Source organism: Heliangelus exortis, chromosome 2 (assembly GCF_036169615.1).
Source record: "Heliangelus exortis chromosome 2, bHelExo1.hap1, whole genome shotgun sequence".
Classification (NCBI taxonomy): domain Eukaryota; kingdom Metazoa; phylum Chordata; class Aves; order Apodiformes; family Trochilidae; genus Heliangelus; species Heliangelus exortis.
In genome coordinates, this window is record NC_092423.1 from 61,192,867 (window position 1) to 61,218,267 (window position 25,401).

The window sequence follows — 25,401 nt, forward strand, 5'->3', positions numbered from 1 at the left end:
AATGCATGCTTGATCCAAACTCAAATGCTAATCTGGTATGGCCACTGACTGCTAAAACAAGTCTTTGTAAGGGGCTATTGTCAATATGCTGCAGGGTAAGAATTTAACCTACTGTGAACAATTAAAGTTTTCTTAATTGTTTCCCTTTTTCTCCTTCCCCCTCCCTACAATTTGCATTCTGGTTGTGTCAACCCATTTATTTAGCAGTTAATTCATTGCTTGTAAATCGAGAAATATGGCTCATTGAGCTTATAGACAGCGTCATTTATTTTCCCATTTTTTTAAGCAAGGACTTGAACTGGTTTTGTCTTCTTTTTAAACATAGCTTTCTAGACATCATCAAGAAATCATATTTGGTAGGGAGACACCCATGACATTATGTGATGGAGCCATGACCACAACATACAGCTCTCAGCAGCCTTTGTGCTTGAACCGTAAGACCCTGGGAGCAAAAAGGTTGTGTGTGTGTTTGCATGCAAAATGGTGGCCCTGTCATGCAAGCTGTTGTGTCTTTATATGACACAGGAAGGTGTCTGCTTTCAGGATTTATGAATCTGGGGTGAGGTAGGGACTGATCAGCCAGAGCTAAGATTTACCACATTCACCATAGGGGACAGTGTGTGCAATGCACAGAACTTAAAGAAGGTTTCTGTGGGTGACATCAAGCCTCAATGGAGGCTGATAAACTGTTGGGAATCTGCCCTAGTTTTAGGAGAGCTAAGTTAATGACATCTAGTTTTAAACACTACAACAGCATTTTTTCTCTCTTTGCATGCACAGGCCAATTTATGGTCCCCCTAGTCCAGCCTATTCTAAGAAACAGAAAGAGTGGTAGAGGAGCACAAGTTTACATTTTATTCTAAATGCAATAGAGGACAATTACCCATGTATTATTTTTTTCACTTAAAAAGGCATAAGAAAAGCAGATATACATCTAAAGCAAGCACAATCTTTTTTTACTTCAGTATCTAAATCTTTTTTTACTTCAGTACCTATTGGTTTGCAATATTTAATGTATCCTAGAAAGGGTAAGATGCGACCAACATACTCATATGACATGAACAGTGGTAGGAATTACAGTCCTGTAATTCAGCACAATGAACCTAGTTCAGAGGCAATCAACTGGATGACAGGCCACAGTTCAGAGGGGAGAGGTCAGTGCAGCCAATGTGGTTTAATAAAATAATTTATAAAAAGTGCTTAACTGCTAATCCACCTTGTCAGATGAATGAAAACACATTCATATTCTGAATTAAACCAATGTACATATCTTTATTGGTGACATACTCCACAATTCATATTAGTCCCTCAGAAGTGCAGCAGGATAGGAAAGTTAGGAAAGATAGGAAAGAAAGAAGAGAGAACTAATGATTGTATGCTAGAAGCATGTTAAGAATGTGTCTTTCCTCCCATTGCATGCTGATTTTTCTTTCAAGCTTCTAGTAGATGAAATAAATTATGTGCACTTACATTCTTGTAAAGACAAAAAAATATATTGTTTAGCTTAAAAGTCAGCACAGTTCTACTAAAATTTGCACAATAAATATAAAATAATTTGCTATGTTAGTGATAATTTAAAGTTCTGACTGAATCTAATTTAAACTTTTCTTTGCAGTTAACTTCCAAGTTTTTAAGTTCACAGTATTTCATACTGTTACATGAGCCTATAATTCAGGTAAAACTGAAATGGTGGAACCCATGTGCAGATAATCTTCACTATTTCAAAAAATCCAACTGTCAACTATACCTATGGAAAACATTGCTGTGCTTTAATAAAAGGGATATTGCTCAAACCTCCCAGCAGGTACATTGGTTTGCAGCTTGACTACTTCTAGTAGGTTACTGATTAAGTAACAATAACCCTGCTTTGTCCAGCAGGATTTCAGAGTAAGTAACAGAATGTCCATATTGGTCAGACAGAAAGAGCTTTCTCTCAGTATTAAGTTTCCTGATGAGCTTACACTTCCAGCAGAAGGATGGATGTTTCTTGATGTGGAGGGGAGCAGTAGGTCAAAAATGCACATTGCTCATGATACTGTGCTAATACTCCCGGTCACATATATGAGAGTTGTGAAGGTGAAAATCTGACTGTTTTGATGATACACTAAGATCCCAAGGATATTGTGATTTTAAATTTACACTGAGGAGGAAAGCAACTCTGAGCCCAGGTTAAGGCCTTGGTACTTGCTCAGTTTGCTTCCTCATTTTTCAACCCCTCTCTACTCCAAACCTGCACCTTAATTGAAGGTCAAGTATTGAATCTGCAAAGATTCTGCTGCCCTGATTTCAGTCTCCTCTTGGAAGGAAATTCTCTTCTGCATGATGTCTAAGTATGTGGTACCACACAAAATGGCTTTGGATTCATTAACATTATCTCCCTTTTCTTGTTATAGCCTGATCATAAACGTTCACAACAGTGCACTACACTACAAAAAAGGTTGAGTTTTAATGACACTCCAAGGATATGGTATCTGATCATAGATTCCACACTACACATTTTCCTACAAATAGCCTTGCAAATAGCTCCAGTGTTAAACATAAACTTTTATATTAGAGAACTGCATTCAGCAATTCCTCACTGGAAGAAAAAGCCCCAAAAAATCTCACAAGGGCAACACTATAAAGTCCAGGATCTGACCTGAAGGCAACATCCAATTGTGAGATCCACTTAATTCCATGTGGGAAGTAATAGGAAGGGATGACACATACTCTTTGTCCCATTTCTAAATGCAGATGTCCTTATGAAGGCAAATAAATAAAAAGAAGATGACACCTCAAGTACTGTGTTCAGTTTTGGAGCCCCTAACATAATAAGGACATGGAGCTCTTGAAGTTAGTCCAGAGGAGGGCCACAAAGATAATCAGGGGGCTGGAAAACCTCTCCAATGAAGACAGGCTGAGAGAGTTGTGGTTGCTCAGCCTGGAGACGAGAAGGCTCTGGGGAGACCTTATAGCAACCTTCCAGTACTTGAAGGGAGCCTAAAGGAAAGCTGGGAAAGGACTTTTCATGAGGGCATATAGCAATAGGTAATGGCTTTAAAATGGAAGAGGGTAGATTTAGGTTAGACATTAGGAAGAAATTCTTTAGTGTGAGGGCGGTGAGACACTGGAAAAGGTTGCCCAGGGAGGTTGTGGGCGCCCTCTCCGTGAAAGTGTTGAAGGTCAGGTTGGATGGGGCTTTGAGCAACTGGGTCTAGTGGGAGGTGTCCCTGCCCATGCAGGAGTGGTGGAAATAGATGATCTATAAGGTCCCTCCAAACCTAGACCATTCTATGACTCTATGAGTGCCTGCAGCTTCAGTAATAGTTATTGATGCTGCAGTATATTTGTCTTTTTACACGTCAAGGTATTTTATATGGTGCAAAAAATGTAACTAATTTTTTTTTCCCTGTAGATCTTTCCAGTTTTACAAAGAGCATAAAGATTATTTAAGTTTATTCTCTTCGTACCTCTACCTAATGAGGTTCTGACTATAGCCCAAACTTGTCTGAAGTGAAGTGACATCTTAAAAAGGAAACAAACAACAAAACCAAAACCAGACCTCATCAGGATTCACATGTGAGAGAAGGAAGTCAATAGAGGTTGAATTTTTGAAATCTGAGTTGTATTCACGAAGCTGGCTGGAAGCAAATTGTTCTCTGCATTCTTTAGAAGATCATCTCATGACAAATCCAAAAAGGAATGAACCGAGTGAGCTCGCTTCCTTTCTCATTTCTTATTCTTCATAATTGACTTCTATTGGATTCTATTATAAAGTACAGTCAAATTACTGACTCACCAATCCCAAGAAAGCAAGTCTTTAAAGTAATGAAATTAACAACTGTTGATCAAAGTAAATCACCATAAATGCAAGGCTCTGCATTTGTTGATGAAATATATTGTTAGAGAGTGATTTCACTGCCTGGGTCAGTGTGTAGTTCAGGCTTGTCACCACAGGCAGCTGCACATGTGAGTTTTGCTCCTAAAGCAACAGTTTCCACCACTCAGTGGAAGTTCAAAGGTTTCTTCATCTCATCTTTCAGGGATTCGAGAAAATGTAAAAATGGGAAAGTAACTCCCCATAATCCAAGTAAGATCATGCCAGTGTATTTTATCAGTCCTGAAACTCTGCAAAGACCTCTGGGCCCAAAGGAAAGTTGCACGGTAATATGGGGATTAAATGAAGAGTTCTTCTGAAGCTGTGATCCTTGCCAGAATTTCTACCAAACATGCCACACGAAGTGTGCCAACCTCAGTAAGAGGTTCACTGGGTCCCTGACACTTTTTTGGCTGCCTCCATAGGGAAGCAGACATGGAAATCTTCCTGCAATACTAGAGGCAAATGCCATCTTTTCAGTTGAGTGTAGAGGAAAAAAACAGCAGAGGTGAAATGAGTGTTGCTGGGGACAGGGAGTTGGAGGGGAGATGAACAATAAACAAAAGAACCAAGAAAGATTAATTTGAACCCTTTTAGCCAGACTGAGTGCATTCTGTGTACCTGGGCAAGAAGTCAGTGTGTTTCTCCACATGGCTACAAGCAAGATAGATAAAGCTTCATCACAATAGGGACTGTAGGGTTTGGAACAAGCATTCTTGAAAGAGGAAACCGAATACAGATTATCTTCAATATTACTTTCTTTTTTGTATTCTTTTCCCATAGAAAGCTAAGTTGAGCTTGCTTACTATGTGGACTGGGCTTGTAGAACAAAGATGAGCAGGGACTTTTTCCCTCAGTCCTATTTATATACACTTTGAGATCCACCAGTGAAAAAAAGTTGAGAAAAAACACAATTTGAATTGAAAAAATAAAAAGGCCAGTTCTGCTTTCTCAGTGATTATATTTACACTCAGTATGCTTTGGCCCTTGCTGATAGAACTGACTGCTCACCAACATATACCTAGAAACAGACATTTCTAGAGTTTGGTAAGCCAGTGCTCACAGGAGTCCATTAGAAAACTCACCATGAAGCAGAGCCTCAAGCAGCTGGCTTATCCTTGTCATAGATCATGTTTCCCTATTGCTCAAAAATCAATTTCTGTTTTGCTTCTGGTGTGATTTTCAGAATTCCTCTCTTCTGAAGAAACAAAAAAGACATTGAAGGCAGACTATGTCCAGAACTACTCTGCAAGTATTTTTGATTAAGAAAGTAAACCAATGACACTGCATTCTTTCCCCTTGCATCCATCCAGATTGTATAAACCACAGGAAGAGCAGAAATCTTTTTAAAATTACATACTACAGAGACATTTATTTTATCTTGGCTCCCTCACATCCTGTGGAGCTGAGAATGGAGAAGGTTTCATCTCCAGATCTCAGACTGAAACTTAACTGAGTGCAGTAATGGAATTCAAAAGTGGCTTCTGGTTCTTTTCATCATTAGCTTCTCATTTTTGTCCTCCTGATTTCCATGTGGAAATAATTTATTTTTTTTAGACATCAGAATACTTTCTGGAGTGACAAGCATCGAGAACATTGAGAGCAGAGACTAGAGGTGCCTTTAAAACCAGTTTTTCAGACCTAAGCTTTTGAAATTACTTGGATTTCTTCTGAATAAGGATTTAAAAAGCAAAATTCACTCTCGGGTGTCACACTCAACTTAGATTAGCCTTGTAACAGATACTTGAGAATAATATTCACATAACTAGTTTCTCCAAGAGTTGGACTTTGTGCACTGAGGTGCACAAAGTGCTTGTGCAGTGCAGGGGCACACAATCACAACAGTATCATATCCCACTGCCAAGAAGCAAGGCTGATCTTGTCCATTTATGAAAAATGTTACATCCCAGCCTGGCACGAGCACTTCCTGGCTGGATAGGCCACTCCAGTTCTCCTAGTAAGCTAATTCTCTTTGTAGTGCAGACTTCCCATCTTACATAGGGCTGCACCACAGCACGTACCCAGGGAACAGAGAGCAACTTGAATCGAAAGGCAAGAGTGTAGCTACTTGTGTCCTTGTGATGGAGGCACTGAGAGCTCTTTTCCTACCCAGTTTTCCTCAGTAAATTGCAGACACTGAAAATCTTTCACAAAGGAAATATGTTTTCCTGTCATGTTTGGAGTTATATTCATAGCATAAATCTTCCCTTGACCAAGCTACTATTTGCCATTAGAAAGAGTTTAAAATGCTTCAGGCTGTACCATTTTATATGTTTTAGCACAGCAGGATCATGAAGGAAATGACTTGAAGCAGGTGTAATTTCAGGAGATGTCAGTTGACCTTAAAAGTAACCCTGAATTTTAGCACAGTGATTTCCACAGGCAAATATGCACATCTATCCACATTCATGTCAAGAGCAAGAGGGGAACTACAATCTCCAAATGTCAAGCTCATGAAAGTAGTTTTAAAAAAATCATCAAGAGCAATGGCAGAATCTCCCAGTCCTGCCTCCCATCAGAAGAGGTGAACTCCAACAGGCAAAGCAGAGGGAGAGAAGGAAATATTATGATATCACCAGGGAAGCTGTTATGCAGCTTCAGTTGCAAGGGTGCCAGAATACCCTGAATAAACCACATTAAGAGATCACATCTGATGGGACTCCTGGACTGAGAGCTCAAAAAAAATTTATGCAATCCTTACATTGAAATTTGCACCTCTGTACTCCTAGGGCTGGGCTTGACTTCAGCACATACCAGGCATCAGAACAGAGACAAAGTAGTGTGCTTGGCTGTTGGAGTAGTAAATCTTGGTTTGCCAGAAAGAAGCTACAGATTTCATTTTCACCCCCTGTGTGATCCCTGCCCTGTCTCTTTAAACACAATAGAATGTCTTGGCTGTAAAAAGAAGAAGAAAAAAAAATCCATTAGATAAAAATAGCCTCATAAGTGCAGCTGAAAAGCCAAATTGAAGGAATAATTTTTTTCCTAAGAGCTTAAGATGAGGCCTGTGTGCTGTTGAGGAGGACAAACAAGCCCAGGAATTCTGGAAGGCAGAGGGGAGAGGCATGTGCAGGGAGCTGCAGAAAGTTGTCAAGCTGTCTTGGAAACATGTCACATTACTGCAGTGTCAGACAACCATAACCTCAGATCTGTTGATGGGACAGAGTAAGGTCTAGTTAGGCTTGGTTCCATGATCCACAATGAAGTTTTCTAAAATTTTATTTATTTTTTTTTTTTTTTTAGTTGCTGGAATTAGCTACCAGTAAGACAAGAGGGCATCCCCGGAGGTTTTTAAGACGAGACTGATGTGGCACTCAGTGCCATGGTCTGGTAACCACAATGGTAGTGGATCAAGGGTTGGACTTGATGATCTCAGAGGTTCTTTCCAACCCGGATGATTCTGTGATTCTGTGAATTCACCTGCAAATGAATCATTTCGTTCCAGAGATTCCGTATGTACTTTATAAATCAATATATAAAACCATTGTGTGGCCTCTCCAGGAGTCTAGCCCTAGATCACAGACAGGACGTAGGACAAATCATGGACTAAAGCTAAGACTTCCCCTGAAGGAGGCAAAATGCAAAAAACACCAAACAAACAAACAAACAAACAAGCACCCCAAACCAAAAGCCAAAACCCAGCAAGCTTAAGAGAGTGCACATGTATTTTAACTTTTAATTTTATATGATCACCTTTCTCCATAATGCTTTGACCAAGGTAATTTAAAAATGTCACCAGGGTTCTAGATGTGACTGTCACACTCCTTAACTAGAGGAGTTTCAGGTATTCTTTTAGCCAGTCTGGACACTAAATCCTGCTACAGCCTCAGGATCAAGCCTTTGACTGAAATTCTTGTGCCTGCTAGCACCACTGCCTCTGAGTACTCCTCCTGAAATGCTATAGGGTCAAAGTACAAGAGATCTCAGCTGAAAAACTGATGCAGAGCTCTGTGTGAGAAGTTAAAGCTTCCTGAAGACTGTAATTTCCTTGAATGATTTTGGTGCTATTATATGCTCAATAGTATTTCTACCAGAAGTTTGTGTTCTGGCAAGTTCTTATCTAACCGTCTGAGGATGGAGGAAGACATTTCTTTTAAGGATTCATTTCCTGAATTATGCATCACTGAAGAATCTTATGACAAATTATTTTACAGAGCATATTAAATAATATAATAAGGGAGTTCCAACACATGATCACAGATAATTATGTTAAGAGCAGCTTAACAAGTAACCCTTTCTCAATCTTGCTGCTGTAATTCCCATACGCCTACAACAGAGAGGTAAAATGCACCATTTAAGCCATTTAATTTTTAGTGAACACTGGAGTAACAAATAGGGAGTACATGTTGCTGTATGCAGTGAACAGAGGAAGCAAGGGAGAAACTGGAGCTGCTGTTGGGAAGCAGAGAGGGAAGTGGGAAGGACAGCGGGAGAATGTTATAAGGACCCAGTGCACAAATCTGTAAAAGCCCAGGCTTCCCTGATTCCCAGGCTCATAGAGCAACTTGCTTTTTTGGGGAGAAAATTTCACTATTAGGGTCCATTGTTCTGTTTTGAACAAGAAACCTACTTTTCATTACCAGGAACCAACATTAGCCCTCTTCATGTCTGTCAGACTCAATCTCAGATGTCTAGCAATTACTTGAAATTGAACTCAAAACAATGCTGAGGTTTTATTGATAGCTTCTCATCAGTTGCTCGCTGTTTCTTGCCTTTCAACCAATAGCCTGGAGAGCATCCAAGTCTCCTACACTGTGCCCAACAGGGTCAAATTTCAGCAAGGTTATTGATTGAGACTTGACATTTAAGGAACATATGACCACTGTGACCTAAACAGCTTTTTACTAGCTCATAAATATTGCTAGGCTGAGAATTACCCTTTCTCATGCTGAAAACAGGAACATTATTTCCTGGTTTCTTTTGTGTTTTAGCACTGTAATTCACAGTTTCCCTAGATTTCCAAACTGTGCATAAATAAATGCTGCTGTGAGAGTTATTTCAGGTAGCCAATCCTGGAGCTTCTGCCAGCTGGACGAAAGAAAATCAGTCAAACCTTGTCTAGCAAGAGTTTAAAAGAGAACAAGCAATAGGAATGTCAATACTTCATGGATTTTTTAATGAAATCTCTCAGCAACAGGAAAACTTTATTTGGTTTTTTGTTGTTGCTGTGGTCAGGCCCTGGCCTTTTACTTGCTGGGTTGGATAGAGGGGATTTGTCAAGAGAAGGTCAACATATTGAAGCCATGACTTATTTGTGGTTAAACTAGCCTTTGCAGGAGCAAAACAGTGCTATTGTATCATCCTGAATCACAATTTTAGGACTCAATTTTAGATCAAAAGCTGAATATTATTGTTTATTGACTGACATCCTAAACTCTGAATTTCTCAGAAATTTTGGAACACTCAGGATCCTAAAAAATTACACACTGAATGAAAAGCGAAAAAAATCACAAGTTATCATTCTAGAATTCAGTCCTCAGACTTTACTTGGCAGAAATCTGAGACTAAGTCCAGGAGAACCCCAATGACAATGTCCCAACAGAGTACAGGACTACCTCTTGTCCCCAAGAGGGCTTGTTAGGCAGAGGTTAATATTCTGTGCAACTTATAACATAGTTTCTAGAGGTTTTATTAATTACTGCAATGTAAGGCAAATCGGAGGCTTTGCCACCTCTCTTACAACAGATCTCATAATTCTGTAGCAGACATCCTTGGACTTAACTGGCCCATTGGCTTGATATTGTTACAGCATGTATTTAAAGGATTTGATTCAGCTATGGTGCATAAAGTGATAAACACTTGGGGTTTTATACTACCTGTCTTACTATAATATTACTGAAGTGCAGTAACTTACCCTTATAATTTATATCCTTACAGAGGAAATATTTTTTGTTCTAAGGAGAGTCCTCTACCCCTCCATTAAAGGTTGTAAGTTTCTTTCTTCTAATTGCATAAGTAACCAATCTGGTTAGAAAGACATCAGGGAGGTGCTCTTCCATCACATAATGCATGTTGTTAAAAAAAAAAAATCCAGAGAAACCCCAATTACATATCCACAGAAAAGTGTTGAAAACATTTTGACATTCTCATGGGTTGTTTTTTTTTTCAGTTATGATAGAACACATTGTTCTAAGAATACAAAAATATTTCATTTTCAGATTATTTTTTTCTGTCTGTGCTGGTATATAGTATATGTTACTTTCCTTATTCACTGAAAATGTACATCTGTCAAGCATATATTCTGTTCTAATATTAAAAAAAATATATAAAAATATATTTTAAGCTTATAAAATAAAAGAGTCAATGTCCCAGTCAAGTGGAAACAAAATACTCTGATGTTTCCCATTTGCTATTTTTACAGCATTCATCCCCTTGGAAATTACAAAATTTTGATTTGGGCTATAGGTTCAGAGCACTGACCAGTTCGAAAAAGCTGCAGTTCCCTGGGGAAGGGGGTTTCTCTGCTGCAGGTGAATGTACCTGTAACCTCTGCACTAACTCACAGCCAAGTAAGAAAACTCTTGTAACCAGAAAAGCCCTTCACAGAAGCTTGGATCTTGGATCTTAGCTGGACGCTAGGCCTAACAAGCACTGTGTGATCGTGTAACCTTTAATCAGTGAGAAGACTTCTGAACTGAGCAAAGAAAGTAGATTGTTCAACCATGAATAGAAGTAAATAAACACCAGCCATGGGAAAAACTCAGGGTTACTGCAGCACTCAATGTTTCTTCATTATTTTAACTGTCTAGCTACACATTAATGATGTAGATTGCTAAATATTTCACTGTGTGGTAGAGCAAGTGCACAATTACATTTTTTAAACTATTAGTAAAATCAACAGTCTGACCCAGTTGAATTGAAGCTGAGATTTGGAAGGACCTGCAGTATTATTGCTTTATCACTTGAATCAGAAGAATTGTGTACCAGCCAGGTGAGAACTAGCAAGACCTAGACACAGTCAGTTCTGAGCCATCTGATTCCATGTAAAGATCGAATCACAGAATAATTTGGGTTGAAAGGAACCTTTAAAGGTCACTTGTCTAACCCCCCTGCAGTGAGAAGGGACATCTTCAACTAGGTCAGGTTGCTCAGAGCCCCATCCAACCTGACCTTGAATGTGTCCAGGGATGGGGCATCTACCACCTCTCTGGGCAACCTCTTCCAGTGTTTCACCACCCTCATTGTAAAAAACTTCTTCCTTGCATCTATTCTAAATCTACCCTCTTTTTTCTTAAAACCATTATCTCTTGTCCTGTTCCAACAGGCCCTGGTAAACACTTTGCCCGCATCTTTCTTATAATGCCCTTTTAAGTACAGAAAGGCTGCAATAAGGGCTATGGATCCTTTCAATCTCCAAAATACAAATATTACATCTTTATATTAGTTGCAAGATATTATTTTCAGATGTCTCTTTTTCACTCTATGCAGTGTATCAGAAGGTCCTTGTGGAAAACTGTAAGGACAAGGACTACTTGAAAGCCAGTAAACAAATTTCATTTTCAGCTCTTCCTTTTGGTCAGAAGAGAGAAAAGAACAGAGATTCTTGGCCACACTGCCAAGGGCTGGTGGATGGGGTGACAACTGAAGTGGAAAGAAAAGGAAAGCTGACCAATCCTCATATTACCCTGACCCTCATAGCCAACAAGCTGCTTCATGGCTGATTTCACAACTAAGCCATGAATGATCCAAAAAAAGGCTTTAAAGATTGTCTCCGACTTGTTTTGCTTGTTCATGAGAATATGTTGCTCCTGGGAAGTGATGTGGCCAGCATGTTGTGAGTCATGAATTGCACTGATTGCAAGCACAGCTGGGAATCCTCTTCAGCCATTCCCAATTGCTTCCTTTCTCTAGCCTATTTTATCATTTGATTTTTTTACTGGCAGGAAAAAAAAAAAGAAAAAAAAAAAGAAAAAGAAAAAAAAAAAAAAGTTACATTAAAAATAGGGCTTTGTTGCTTTTTCTGGCCGCAGCACTCCTTGGCAGCTGATTTCACTCTCTCTCTTTCCCTTTCTTTTCTTTCTAAAAATCTTCATTTATTTGCAGAGCATCAGACCACCCTTCTCTGTCCAGAGAGTGTCTCTGCTCCTCTCTGGTCTGGCCAATTTCTGGGGCAATTCTTGTCTTGCAGCCAGTTGCCCCTGTATCACACCCCCTTTTCCTTTCCCATTCTGCCTCCTGCCTGCCTCTTGCACATCCACCAGTTTTGTGTACAGGCTCAATGCTGGCAATATCTTTAGTTAAGCCCTCTTACTGGCTTTCCTACCTAACTGGTAACTGAAACCCTGGCACTGTAACTCAGTAAAACCTTTTTGTGTTCTTCTCTGCTCCTCTTCATACAAAAGCCCAGAAATTTTCCCTGCAGGCTTGTAATTGTGCTGCCATTATGGGATAGCTCTTTTAAGCCAATCATCTGAAATGCCCATATTTCTGTGCTCTGCCTTATTGTGTGTCAGAAAGAGCAAAGCTCTTTCTCTCCTTGCTGTGCAGACATCCTGATGCAGAAATTAGGCTGTGCAAATCTATCTCCTCGCAACGAAACTAAGAAACCAGCCTCACACCAAAGTCAGTGAAAAATCTCCCATGGGCTTCAGATGTCTTCGAGTCAGATCCTAAGGGTAAAGCTGAGGTCCATGCACCATTTAAACTCCTCTTTAAACAAATCAGTTGGTTGGAGTAGCTACTATTCATTATTAGAAGAGTAGTAGCAGCCTTGGAAAACTTCCTCTCATTCTGGGAATTGCATTGCACACTGAGCCCCACTCCCTCCCCCTCCCTCTCACACATACCCAACAGCTGCCTCTGGCAAAAGGAGTCCTGCACTAAGCACTGCCTTTCAGCTCAAACAGTTATTTTGCCTGCAGCCCAAGCAATATTTGACACATATTGTATCCTGTTTCTGCTGCGTCAGCAGTGTTGTGTAAACAGGTTAGCTCATCCAGGCATGGAACTCACAATTGTTTTCCCACTTGCAAAACAAACCACGTCCAATAAACCCAGGGGATGAGCTGGTTATTCAGATTTCTACTAAAGCTGCTCAGCACAGAAGAAGTGGTTAATAAAGTTACTACTCTCCTTTGTGATCCATCAGGTGATTCTGATGCTGTGGAGTGTTGCTGACATGGCAGGAATAGATGACATTGTCTTTCAGCAGCCCCATGCTTTTTCCTCTGGGGGGACTAAGCAGGTTGACAAGACTGATGGGTTGTCTCTCCTGATGGTTGCAGGGGCCTGGTTCCCTTTCTGTTAAGTGCATAACAGGGAAAATAAAGCACAACAAAAGCAGAGCCTACCGATCCTCCCAAGCTGGGACTGACAGCTGCTAACACTGGGCAGATCCCATGCTTGGATGCTGGAGGGATGATTTTACCTGGAGCAGGCAGAGGTGAGATTAGGCAGAAAGGTGGAAGAAAGCAAAAGATTTCTCAGCTCAGGGAATGTGCACAAACCAAACCTCTTAGTTCACGAAGACCTGACAGCTAGCAGAGCCCACTCTGGTGGGATGGGAAGCAGCAAGAGCAGCCAGGAGATGTATTTACTGTTCTGCTGTCTTAGATACACCACAGTATACACAACCTTTCCAAATGGCTTTTAGCCCTGCAGGAAATGAAAGAACATGGTGGCCTGCTTTCATCCCATTGACCTGTGGGCACTGAACTCTTTCACTGACTTGGGAGGATTGGTGAGAGACAGACAGGCATCACCAGAATGCTGTGCAACTGTATGATGGGGGAGAGGTACCCTCTGCCACTACCTTCCTCTCCACAAAATGACTGAAGTTAGGCAGGGCATGTCTGAGAGGATATGCATGCATTTTGTTCCCTACACTGATTTCTTTGCACCTGGAGTCGATCCTAGGTATTAAATTTCATTGATTATGTGTGGTCCCACAAAGCCTTTATACAGGGCAATAGCTGAGACCTGTCAAGGTGCTGACAGCAGCATCCCCTTTGCTGTCCCCAGCTCCCTCACAGTTTGCAGTGAGGGGCTGCTGCCCATGCACCTCATGTGTCCTACCTATCGTTCGTCCAAGGGCCCTCTGCACAAATTCGTTTTTAAAACAAACCAAAAAAACCCTAACCAAAAGGTCTTTATAGTTATGGAGGTATGGTCTTTGTGCAGATTCACCCAGGCTACGTGCCACCTTCTTTCCCAGTACTGTCACTTGCTATTAGTCTGGTGCTTATGAAAAGCCTGTGGAAAATATTTATTCTATGCCCAGTGGAGTTTAGAGTGCATGAATTTGGACCTTTGTTTTCTGGGAGGAGGGAAGTGGAAACTTTCAGCTTCTGGACATTCTTCCTTTCATTAAATATCTTCTTTTAATGTCAACATATATTCTCTTTTATATTTGTCTTTCTAAAAAACTCCAATAGATTCTCCTTTTAATATCAATAAATGTCTTCATACATGAGCCAAGCATATTGAGTGAAGAGCTTTCAACAAATCAATATGAAATAATATTTTAATAAGATCCATCAGGTCTTTTCCCATCATGGTAGTTTTAACTCTGATACTATGAGCTAAAACAGCCTGTGGGTAACAGGTATGTAGCTCCATCATTTAACCCTGGCCTTGACCTTGCTGCCTGAACTATCTCACATGCTATTGCCTAGTAATTCCTCAGGGATGGAGACAGAGGCTGCACCTGGTTGTTCTTCACCGACAGAAAGAACAGCCCTGGGGTCCATTTGAAAAGGGGAATTACAATTAACTGTGACAGCGTTGTGTACAGGCAAGCCATGTTTTTCAGGAACCCTCCCTATGCCTTTATCGTCCCAGAGTAAAACATATTGTGCACAGTTTCTAGATTTTGTATTCCAAAGGTTGAAGGAAAGTGTAAAATAAGTTACAACCTGGGGAATGATTTAAAATTCATTCCTGCTTTTATTAGGCATTATTATAATTTATATCACTGAATCTGCAAAGTATGTAATTCCAGGTGGGGTTAGAATTCGCTCATGCCACAAAGCAATTCATGGAAAAGGACTGAAATTCAGAGAAAAATATAAAAATAAATTAAAATCTTCTCAACACTGAACTTTTCTGAGTTTATCTGTGAAGTCTTATGCATGTGGGATAGCAATAGAACTGGCAGTTCAGGGTAACAGAATTGTATCCAGACTGAACTGACATATTTATTAAAAAGTTATTAATTCAACTGCTGCATAGGGCAGCAAAGTCCATCTGAACATGTCATCTTTACTCCAGCCAAAGACCATGAACCAGTGGGAAAAAATTTGCGGACTTACATTGTTTTAAATTAGATTCAGGGTTTAACTCTATGGATGTTTTTGCTAACTGAAAGATACATACTGTACTTAAATGCCCTTACAATAATGAGTAACAGTTCTCCCAGAAAATCTGCTAAAAATATACCAGTGTGATTTAAAAAAAAAAAAAAAAGGCTATGTCACCCTGGCACATAGAGTAAGTTCTCTCTTCTCTTGGAAAGTGGTCTGAAGTCTGAATGCCTGAAGAGGAATAAAAGGGGCCTAAAGTGGCTCTTCTTTTCGTAACTGGTGTAAAGATGCTGCAGTGCCACTAAAAATCAGGTCCCCTAAACTTGACAGTCAGATAATTACTGAAAATTCTGGGGAGTCTTTTTCTTCTAACCCCTCATTTGGTGACTGAATTCCCCTGGAAAGCTACAGGACAGAATTATCCCACTGCATGAGGTCTAACTACTACTTTGAGATCTCAAGGTATGCTTCAGAAATGTCATGGGATTGAGTTTCAGGGGTTCAGCCTTTTATGGCCAGCTGCTGAGAAACAGAAACATTGCTGTCAAGTGGTAAATCCCAGCTACAGGTGCACAATCTTCCATGATTCTGGCCTTATTCTTTTTGCCTCAGGATCCACTTTTGCTTTTAGAAAAACTAATGGTTAAAACCAATTGAATCTTGAATGAACATTTACAAGAAGAGAGCATTTGTCCCTGAATACGAAAGGCTTTTGAAAAGCTCTGTCACTTCTTTCAGGTGATGGAAAATAGCATTTGTGGAAGAAATGCTGGTCTCTAATGAGTGCCCACTTTAATCCAGAGTACACCAGAGGCTAAGTAAACTGAGTGGGTTTAGCCAAATGTGCACACAGTTCACATAGGCCTTGCTCAGGCTAATGGATCATTGTTATGCCAGGATATAATGGATACATTGGCAAGTGTCTGTCCCTTGCCTGTTTGACTCAGTCTCTGGACGAACCTGTAAGGCCACATTTACTTGCTTTCTACGGTATTCTTTCTTACTGTCAAAACTTAATTTGTATTCTCAAAATGGCATAAAAAGTTCCAGAAATAATTCAAAGTAATTAAAAATAAAAGGGCAGGAATCTGGTGCCAGGGAGGGGAGCGCTGTCTCTTTTAGCCTCTTTTTGCGGATCCCGTTGTGCCAAGACAGAAAACAAGTGAGATGTTCAAATATTAATAAAGTGGTAGCACAGCCAAATTAAAATGCCCCAATTCTCATAAGTAATGTTTCCAGCAGAGCACAGAAGAATAATCAAGCCCCCAAACTAGTGAAGGAGAATTTATGACCCACCATCTGAGCTGCCAAGAACTCCCTACATGCCGGCACAGAGGATGGCATGGAATCTCTCTGCCTTTAAACTTCTCTCAACTCTGCTCTACCGAAATGATGCAGCACCACTCCTGGCAGTGGGAAATTTTCTGCTGGCTTCTTGAGGTGATTAGTCCTCTCTTAGGACTTACCTCCATGTCTGCAGAATGAGAGGCAGCATAGTTTTCTTGAAAGCAGCAACTCTCAGAATATGAGAAGCAACACAACTTTTGCTTGGTGTGCAATCCCACATGAAACTGCGGGGAAAAACTGGGTCATGGCAATCAAAAGTGAAGCTGGACACTGAAACTACACATCAGTGAAGGAAAATGGGATTTGGTTTTGCCTTTTTGGGGTTTTTTTAATTTTTTTTTTTAAACAGTAGATTCAAGAGACTATTTTTCTTGGAAGTGTTATTTAAGCAAATGAGACCAGATGTGAAAACTTGGATACTGACCTACATGTGTTGTATGTACTCATCCTGTGTGTTGCAGACACCCAGCACATGGCACTAGGTATGAACTGGTCTTAGGACATTAAGAGAAATTGAGCTAACAAGCAGAGATCATGTTCACCATGTTCTGCAGCTCCGATGAATTTGAAAAATGACAGTTTTCTTTACATACCCTTCCTCTGTCATGTATTTTGGTTCACCTCAACTTCTCACAGTAGCATAACAAGGGTTTTTTTAAGTACCTTTTCTTATTGGATTCACTAAACAGACAAACCTTTCTCTTTCTAGACTATTTTTCCAATCCAAAACCTGACCCACATACATTTCAGCTGCAATTTTTGTCCCATCTGTGACTGGATATAAACATGTTCTCCAATATCAAGCATCCTAAATCAAAATTTTGAAAGGCAGCATCTATCATTTTATCCATTGACAGACTTCTTACCAAATATGTGATTTCTGATCTCTCTCTAAGGTAGAGTCTGCCTTTTCCCAGAGGCTCAAGATATATACTGTCCCTCACTTTTCACCTTGCATAATTAATACATTTATAAGGTGTAGTTCACTATGCTTATCTGTCTCTTCATACAAAAAAGAAAATTTAAAAAAAAAACAAAGGAAATGGAACTAAAACAGTTTCTAGAAATGTAGATTCAGTATTTATAGTATAGTTCTCCAAAACATGTGCCCTACCACAAAAAATTAGCATGAAACTACTGCGTGTAGTCACACACAGGCTCTCTGCTAAATAAACTGTGCTTACCTGTGCTCTCAATGTCAGGTACTTATCTTCTGCTCACTTCTCCCCAGTTTAAAATTCTGGACTCTACCACAAGCTTTGCTGTCTCCTACTCATTATGCAATTTCCTCATCATCTATACATGTAATTTGACAAAGGTCATGCACATTTTATAATCTCTCTGTGTATGTGGTCATCATGCATCTTGTTGCAATAAGTTCCACAAGTAAATGTGTACCACATACAAAAGGAAACAATTTTAAGCCATGTTTTGTTTCTAGTGAATTAAAGGGCAATACTCCATAGAAACAACACAAGAGGCTTGTTTGCTTTTCTTTCCATTTGTTAGCAAATTTAGCTGACTAATACTAGAAAAAGAGAGACTTGAAGAACTGGTTCTGGTTCACCTGTTCCAGCTCAGACCGACAGCTACAGTACCTCGTGGTAGCAAAATCAGTCCTGACACAGCCATACATGGAGAGAATTAACAGAAATGTAAAAAGAAATGTTCCTGGCCTAAGATTCCAGCCTAATTGAGCCAAACACAATAAACATGATAATTATTCCTTCTCATAGTGAAGTAAACAATTCAATTTGGAAGGAAAGATGAGCCATTGCTATTCCCTAGTCCTGCTGTTATTTTATTTTATATGCACTGGTACTGCTCTTCACGGAGATTTTCTGCATTTAGTTAGGGAGTACCTTTGCCAGAGAGTTCAGATTATGGTCTGACTCAGGTGCTTCTGAGGGCTTGCCTGCATGGGGAAGTTAGAATGCTCTGATGGAAGCTGTTGGTTTCTGTCACTAAACCTTTCTGGACACTCTGGGTCAGACACAAACCAGCACATATTCACTTGCTGAGCTGGCCAGGCTTGGGAGTGCTCTGATCTGACAGCTGTATAGCTGCACAAGAACTGCAATCCTCCCAAACTCTACAAGAAATCTGGCTGTGTCACCCCCAGCTTGGCATTCCCAGACAAGAGACAGTCATCTGGGAGAGCTGGCAGGACAGCCCAGCCACAGGGATGGCAGCCCCTGCTACCCCTCCAACAGCTTTCAAGGCTGCTGACTCCAGGCTGAAAAAAACACCCACCTCATTCCATCCCTGCACCCCTTGGGCAGACAAGCCACCAAACATCAGCCTCCCTGCAGAGTTATCTGGGGACATCCCCCAAAAGTCTGCCATCTGACAGCCACTCTTTGGGTGCAGCCACCAAGCCAGTTCTTAATCCACCAAGTGGTCCATCCATCAAACCCATGTTTTACCAGCTTGGAGACCAGGATGTCGTGTGGGACTGTGTCAAAGGCTTTGCTCAGGTCCAGGTAAATGATGTTGGTTGCTCTTCCCTTGTCTATTGATGTTGTGACCTTCTCATAGAAAGCCACAAGATTTGTCAGGCATGATTTGCCCTTGGTGAAGCCGTGCTGATTATACCAAATTCATTATTCTTCTGCTCTAGCAGTGCCTCCAGGAGGATCTGCTCCATGATCTTACTGAGCACAGAGGTAATAAAACCATGTAAGAGGTTTATCTATCTCCTCATCTCCACTTAGCACCAAACAGTACCCACTTCTGAATGTGTTGCAACATTACGTATCAGTCATGAGGTCAGAAGAAGGGAAGATGAAAGAAGACTTTTGTTCCAAAAGAAATGAGATCTATTTTTTTTAAATTTGTGTAGTGCTTGCTTACTTTGATGTCCTGGCCTTTGTTGCTTGCATAAAAACAAAACTTCTGTCTGCATTGGCCTGAAAATTGGCATCTTAGGTGGCTGTTGCCAAGGAGAATGCAACCAATCAGCTGCTCACCTCCAATCTCCCATACATGGCCCAACCATGCAAAGCTGCAAGGGGGCAACATTCACCAGGCAACACATATTCTGTGCTGGTGTAAGGAGAAAAACAATGAACAACACAAAAAGAAAGATTCACAGAAAATCCTTATCCTATTACCTAAGCACAGATTGAGACTGTTGCAAATGCATGCAAAGGTGGACTCAGCTCTGGTATCTCTCCTGATGGGGGAGAGCATATGTAGGGCTTAGGCATAGAACAAATATTTTGATGCAGCATGGACGAGTGAGTAACTATCCTGAGATTCACCTCTCCCAAGAGGAACACAAGCCTCAGTCAGCTTAAGTGCCACCATTGCAGGTGGAAAGGCGGACTGGTCATTTCACTGAGTAGAGATACCTGCAGACACCATTTTTTTGCCCCATTGGGTTTTTAACTATACGAATTATGTGGCAGTTTTTACATCCGAGAAAAATTATCTCAGAGTTGAGAATGCTACTCACATTTCTATTATACCAAAGCTGAATAGAAAAGTATTAGAATGTTATTAGTGGTTAATACTCAACCATTTCCTACTTTTTCCAGAAGTCTGACATCTGCTGTGGATGGAAATTACTAAGTGAACTGGCGCTATCCAACCTGACCCTGAATACTTCTGGGGATGGGGTAGCCACAACCTCCTTGGGCAACCTGTTCCAGTCTCTCACCACCCTCACAGGAAAGAATTTTTTCCTCTTGTCCAGCCTAAATCTCCCTTCTTCAAGTTTGAAACCACTGAAATATTTATGTGTCAAAGAGAAGAAAAAACATCTGACAAACCTTCTTTTAGATCTCTTCACCAAAATATTTATGCTCCCTCTCTGATTCAACTAGCACAGAATAATGCCACAAGAAGCACAGTGTGTCCCCAGAAATCTGATAATCAGATATACATCCATTAAACCTTTGCCTTTTTTTTTTTTTTTTTTTTTTTCTCAAAGGCAAGGGACAGAAGGAAGACTGATTCTAAAGGGTTAAGCAGTTTGAGTAAAAGTGCATTTGAAAAATTGCATATGAGTTATTCATACGAAGACTGGTTAAAATAAGAATAAATGCTACTGAAAAGATGATGGTATAACCCCTTGTGTTACCTCACTAGGGCACTAGGGCATATAGAAACACTACACCCATTGGCAATGTCTTCTTGGCCAGGTTGAGGCCTTTCATCTTATCCCCTGCCTCTCTCTTGTCTGTGGCTCAACGTGGGGCTGCTCCCAGCAGCCCTGACCCCACCTCAAAAACCTACAGCAAAACTTACACCTTCATTGTCACCTATGTAAAAGAAAAAAGGGAGGAAATAAGGTTTAGTCATATTCCTCCCCAAACCAGACCTAGTGAAGTCTGAGCTCCTGCTGCACACACAAACCAGCTTCAGTAGTGAAGTTCCATTAGACCATCCTCCATTCCCAGACTTCTTGCCCTGGAACCACTTGGGAATCAGGATATACCACCCTCTTACAAGGTGCAACATCCTCAGCTGTGCTCAACTTGTTCAGTCTTAGTCATTGCCTTTTATGTCATGCAAACTTTGGCAGAGGAGATATGGGTGTTAGGCTTGGATTTATAGTATAGGTTTTTTTTTTGTTTGTTTTTGGTTTTTTTGTGTTTTTTTGTTTGTTTGTTTGTTTGTTTGTTTGTTTTGGGTTTTTTTTGTTTTTTTTTTTACACCTTTGCCACAGAGAAAAAGTGAGAAGAAATGTAATGTGGCATTGAGCATCACGAGTGCTTTCTGTTTTACCTTTTCTTTCTCCTTCCTCAAGAATCCAGGGGCTTTGAGGGATATGCATTTTGTATGCCATAAGGAAATACAGGACATGAACTCAACCTCATCACTTCCAGTGTGGTTTGAGCTGACACTGTGCTTGTAGAAAAATGGCTCTCCGTATGCAATGAGTTTTCATCAAAACTTTTGGAGGCTTCTTCTGGGCTGATATTCTCATCCCAGACAAATCATACTGCATTCTGTCACAGTTCACTGAATGCTCAGCTGGCCAGGTTGCTTTGTAGTTTTACCTCAACTTAGAGGTGCTGATGAAAACATATTTTCATTCTCTTTGTTGTTACAGCAAGTGCCCTTATTAAGCTACACCCGTTTCACAGGCAGTATGGAAGAAGGTAAAGAACAAATCCTTCCTTTGGTCATCCACACCTTACCTGTTTTGATTGCAGCAGCTGAATCCAACAGAATTTTTCATTGAAGAATGTGAGGGAAACTTGTGTTTGGCAGAAAAGGGCATGGCCATTTTGAGACATGTGAGATCCCTTCCCTTGTAGTCACAAATTCACAAGCTGTGGATGCTCCAATTTTTAAACATGCTTATTACAGTTAGCCCAGATCCCAAGTGCTCTGGCACATATAATTCCTGAGAAAGCAGTCCTTCTGGCAGATTAAGGGAACAGTTTGCTTTTGCCTCAGGCCATTAACATTTTAATAAAATGGTCGTCAACTGTGATAACAATTTATCTTTAGGGGACTTTATCTACTATTAACCTTATTAAGTAGGAAGTTTATTTTTGCTGACATGTAGATTTTCCAATTCTCTTCAAGACTGATTTCATTCCTTTTCTTTTAATTTCATCTTCCATTTTGTCACGTTCCTTTCCTCAAAGTGTGTTTTGTGAGTTTGTTTGGTTTGCTTTTGCACTGTTTTCCATCTTCTCAGAGTTAGGAGAAATACACAAGCTCATCAGAAGTGGTTAGAACAACTTTTACTCCTGCCTGTCAGTCACTGTTGTATAAGTAAAACTCCTGTTCTTCATATCCTGATTCATATCCTGGTATCTCCAAATCCTAACCCAGGCACTGGGTTATCTGGAAATTATTTCTGTCCCCTAAAATAAAAAATCAGAAAAGAATGAAAATTTGTTTAGCAGAAGCTATAATTATCCAAGGTTCCAGATGTCTGCCAAGATAGCAGGGTTACCATTATTCAGTGTAATTAATGCTTTCACCAATTTAGAAGACTGTACAAACATCATGGCCTCATGCTACTCGACAATGAGTGCTTTCTGTGAGATGATAAATGCCTTTGTGTCCTATAGATTTATCAGCATCTTGCAGGTTCAGGATCCATGCTGGTCACGTATAGGAAAGGCTGAACCAGTTAAGAAAAAAAAAAAAAAGCAGCTTTAAGCCCCAGTTCTCCAATGTGACAGCTGACTAGAAAACACAGTCTATTACTGGAAGTTCAAAAAAAATATTTAAAAATAGGGCTTGTGTTAAGTTTTCAAAGAGTTTAAATAAGGGTTCACTTCATTCCATCTTTCTATATATCCTCACATAGCCATCTAATTACTGAGCTTGCAACAGAATGGTCTGGGAATTTTGCAAGAAAGAAAAGTCCAGATGTAAGTTGTGAGCTCCAAATGACTTGGTAAACCTCAGGGTGTTTATCTGCACATAGATGATGTTCTTTCTATCTCCATTGGCAACTATTGTTTCTAATTGCAGCAAACGGGCAAAAAATGGACCTTGTCTGTGTCTTCACTGTAATCTCAAATGTGACTGTGCTGCAGGGTAGAGATATTCTATCTACTTTTAAGTTAGCTCATTCAGGAGGGAGGACGGCTGCAACTGTGCTGGACTTGGTCAGCAAATTTACCCCCTTTCTCAGCTGGTTTACATCCCAGTAAATACACTGCACTGGAGTCATATCTGATGCAAGGCACACTCCATTCTCCTGACTGGAAATCTCTACTGTCCTTAGTAGGCTTCTGTGCTTCATAGTGGAGTCTGTGTGTGGTGTAAAGCAAATAGTCCCTTTGTTATGGCAAAAATCATGATCTTGAGAGCAAAACATCCTCTCCTACACCATTTAAATTTTTAAAACCTTCCTAATAATAATCCATGAATCAGCAACAATGTAATGAACAAAAACATGGAACAGGTTTCTCCCCAGGTTATAAAGAGAGATCAATTTGAAAAGATTTATATAGGATTCTGGGCTTAATAATTCACAATAATAATGACTTGTTATTAAAAACCCATAAAATGTGACAAATGCACAGGAAGCTCATTCAAACACATTTCTTTCAAATCACTGCATGAATCACTGACTTTGCTGAAGATGGCCTCTTGAGTCACTAATAAAAGTCAGAAGACTGGGATGGCATTCCTCACTCCACCACAAAGTATGTTTCTGGCACTAGTTAAAAATTGCTCTGTGGGCTTCTTCATCTGTCAGTGTAGGGTGAAGAAAGTCTCTGACAACACTCTCATAAGAAAATCAGTTCAGTCATGTCACTAAGACCTGATCTAAAAAGTGATCACTAAATGAAAAGCAAACATGATAGTCTTTAAAACCCAAACTAAAACCTAATTTGTTTCCTCCAAAAAGATTCCTGGAATTGTTTAGGTCTGAACATATGCTTGCTCACTTCCAATCTAGTGAGAAAAGCCATGGGTCAGATCTATGTCAGACATGAACTATGAAGAAACACGAGTCTATCAGCAAGCTCTCTAGGTTATCAAAACTGCCTATTTTAGCTCTACAATAAAATTGCCAAAAATGAATATCAGTGTCCTCTGTATGAGGACAATTTAGCAGACAGCCCTTCTCTTGGCAGAGCCATTCCCTGGGAACATCCTCGAATGGAAGCTGTTGAGACTTGAGTGCTTAGCCTGCCTCAGGAGGGTGATGAGCGGAAGACCTCTCTGCCAATATGCTTCCAGCCACAATTGCTAATTATATTATTTGCTCTTTAAATTACAATAGCAGTGAAGATGTCCTCAACACCACGAGCAGGCAGAATCACCCACATCTAATTCATCTCCTACTTTATTGCCCATTGAAAAGAAAGGCAGGTTGCCCTAGTGGCACATAACAGGCAGCTGTGAGACAGCAACCATCAATTTCTACACACCATACAAGTTTGATCTCCTTTGGCTAATTATCCCATTAACCTGTACCTAAAGATCCAATTACTGCAGCTGTGGGTGACTGAATAAAGGGCAGCAGCAGTGGGCCTGGAGTGAGGGATTCATGTTAGCCTTCTACAGTGTGTTTCTAGCTGTGTGGGCCAAATCATCCCTTATGAGACTCAGCACAACTTAGATTTTTATTACAATCATGAACAAATATCTTTTCCTCTTTTTTTTTTTTTTTTTTTTTCTTTTGAAGTGAAAAGTGGATGCAGCTTGAAGTATTAAAATTCAAAAGGTCTGAATTCAAAACCAGTCAAAACTGGTGCACAAACAAAATCTGAATGGCTTTGTGACAGGAGCCATTTGTCAGTGCAAATGGAAAGACTCCTAGAGGAGTTGAGCTTAAACAGTATAAAACCTGCCACCTTTTGTACTAGAGGGTGAATTGGTCTTGTGCAAGAACATGAATATCTAGCCTGTTCCCTTCGACCACACAAACCTTGACTTCATTCCTACTTGGGCAAGCAATGATATCCATACAGCTTTCAGAATACCATTGATGCCACTTGCATAGTGGACATAGCTCCAGTCTCTTATGTAGAGGAACTGAAAGTAAAATACAATAAAAATATTTCTTTATCCTCACACCAAGTTCATGAAGGAAAGTGGGAGAGACCACAGCTGCAGAATGCATGCACTAAAAATCCCAGTGACATAACAGATTCATAAGCCATACTCAAACCTAACAGTACACAGTGCAAAAAGTTGAGAAGAAAAGGGGGCTGTCTGTGAAATTAATCATAAGGAGCAATTATTTTGAACAACCTTAGAAACTGTGTAAAATAAGAAAAAAAGAACTTTTGCTAACTAGAATCTTTAGGTCCCTTTAGAAGGAAAAGTTTGAGGAGGTAGTAACAACATGTATGTTGATCTCTTCTCCCAAGTAACGTGATAGGATGAGAGGGAACAGCCTCAATGTTTAGATTGGATATTAAGAAAAATTTCATAATCAAAACAGTTCTCAAGAATTAAAACAGGCTTCCCAGGGAAGTGGGTGACTCCCCATCACTAGAGGTATTTGAAAGACATGTAGATGTGGTG

At 40.2% G+C, this 25,401-nt stretch overlaps 2 long non-coding RNA genes across 2 annotated transcripts in view; both read right to left on the reverse strand.

Moving 5' to 3' along the window:
- Positions 1-1,252: 1,252 nt before the first annotated feature.
- LOC139792661 (uncharacterized) lies at positions 1,253-19,494 on the reverse strand. The gene is made up of 2 exons (XR_011724338.1): positions 17,628-19,494; positions 1,253-6,751 (listed from the first exon to the last, which is right to left on the reverse strand). It is a non-coding gene; the product is annotated as an uncharacterized lncRNA (long non-coding RNA).
- A 1,594-nt stretch (positions 19,495-21,088) lies between these two features.
- LOC139792659 (uncharacterized) overlaps positions 21,089-25,401 on the reverse strand; it is a 103,365-nt gene continuing 99,052 nt past the window's right edge. The window contains exons 6-8 of the long non-coding RNA XR_011724336.1: positions 24,817-24,906; positions 22,464-22,531; positions 21,089-22,268 (exon numbers count right to left, since the gene is read on the reverse strand). This is a non-coding gene — a long non-coding RNA (uncharacterized lncRNA). The remainder of the gene's footprint in view (positions 22,269-22,463; positions 22,532-24,816; positions 24,907-25,401) is intronic.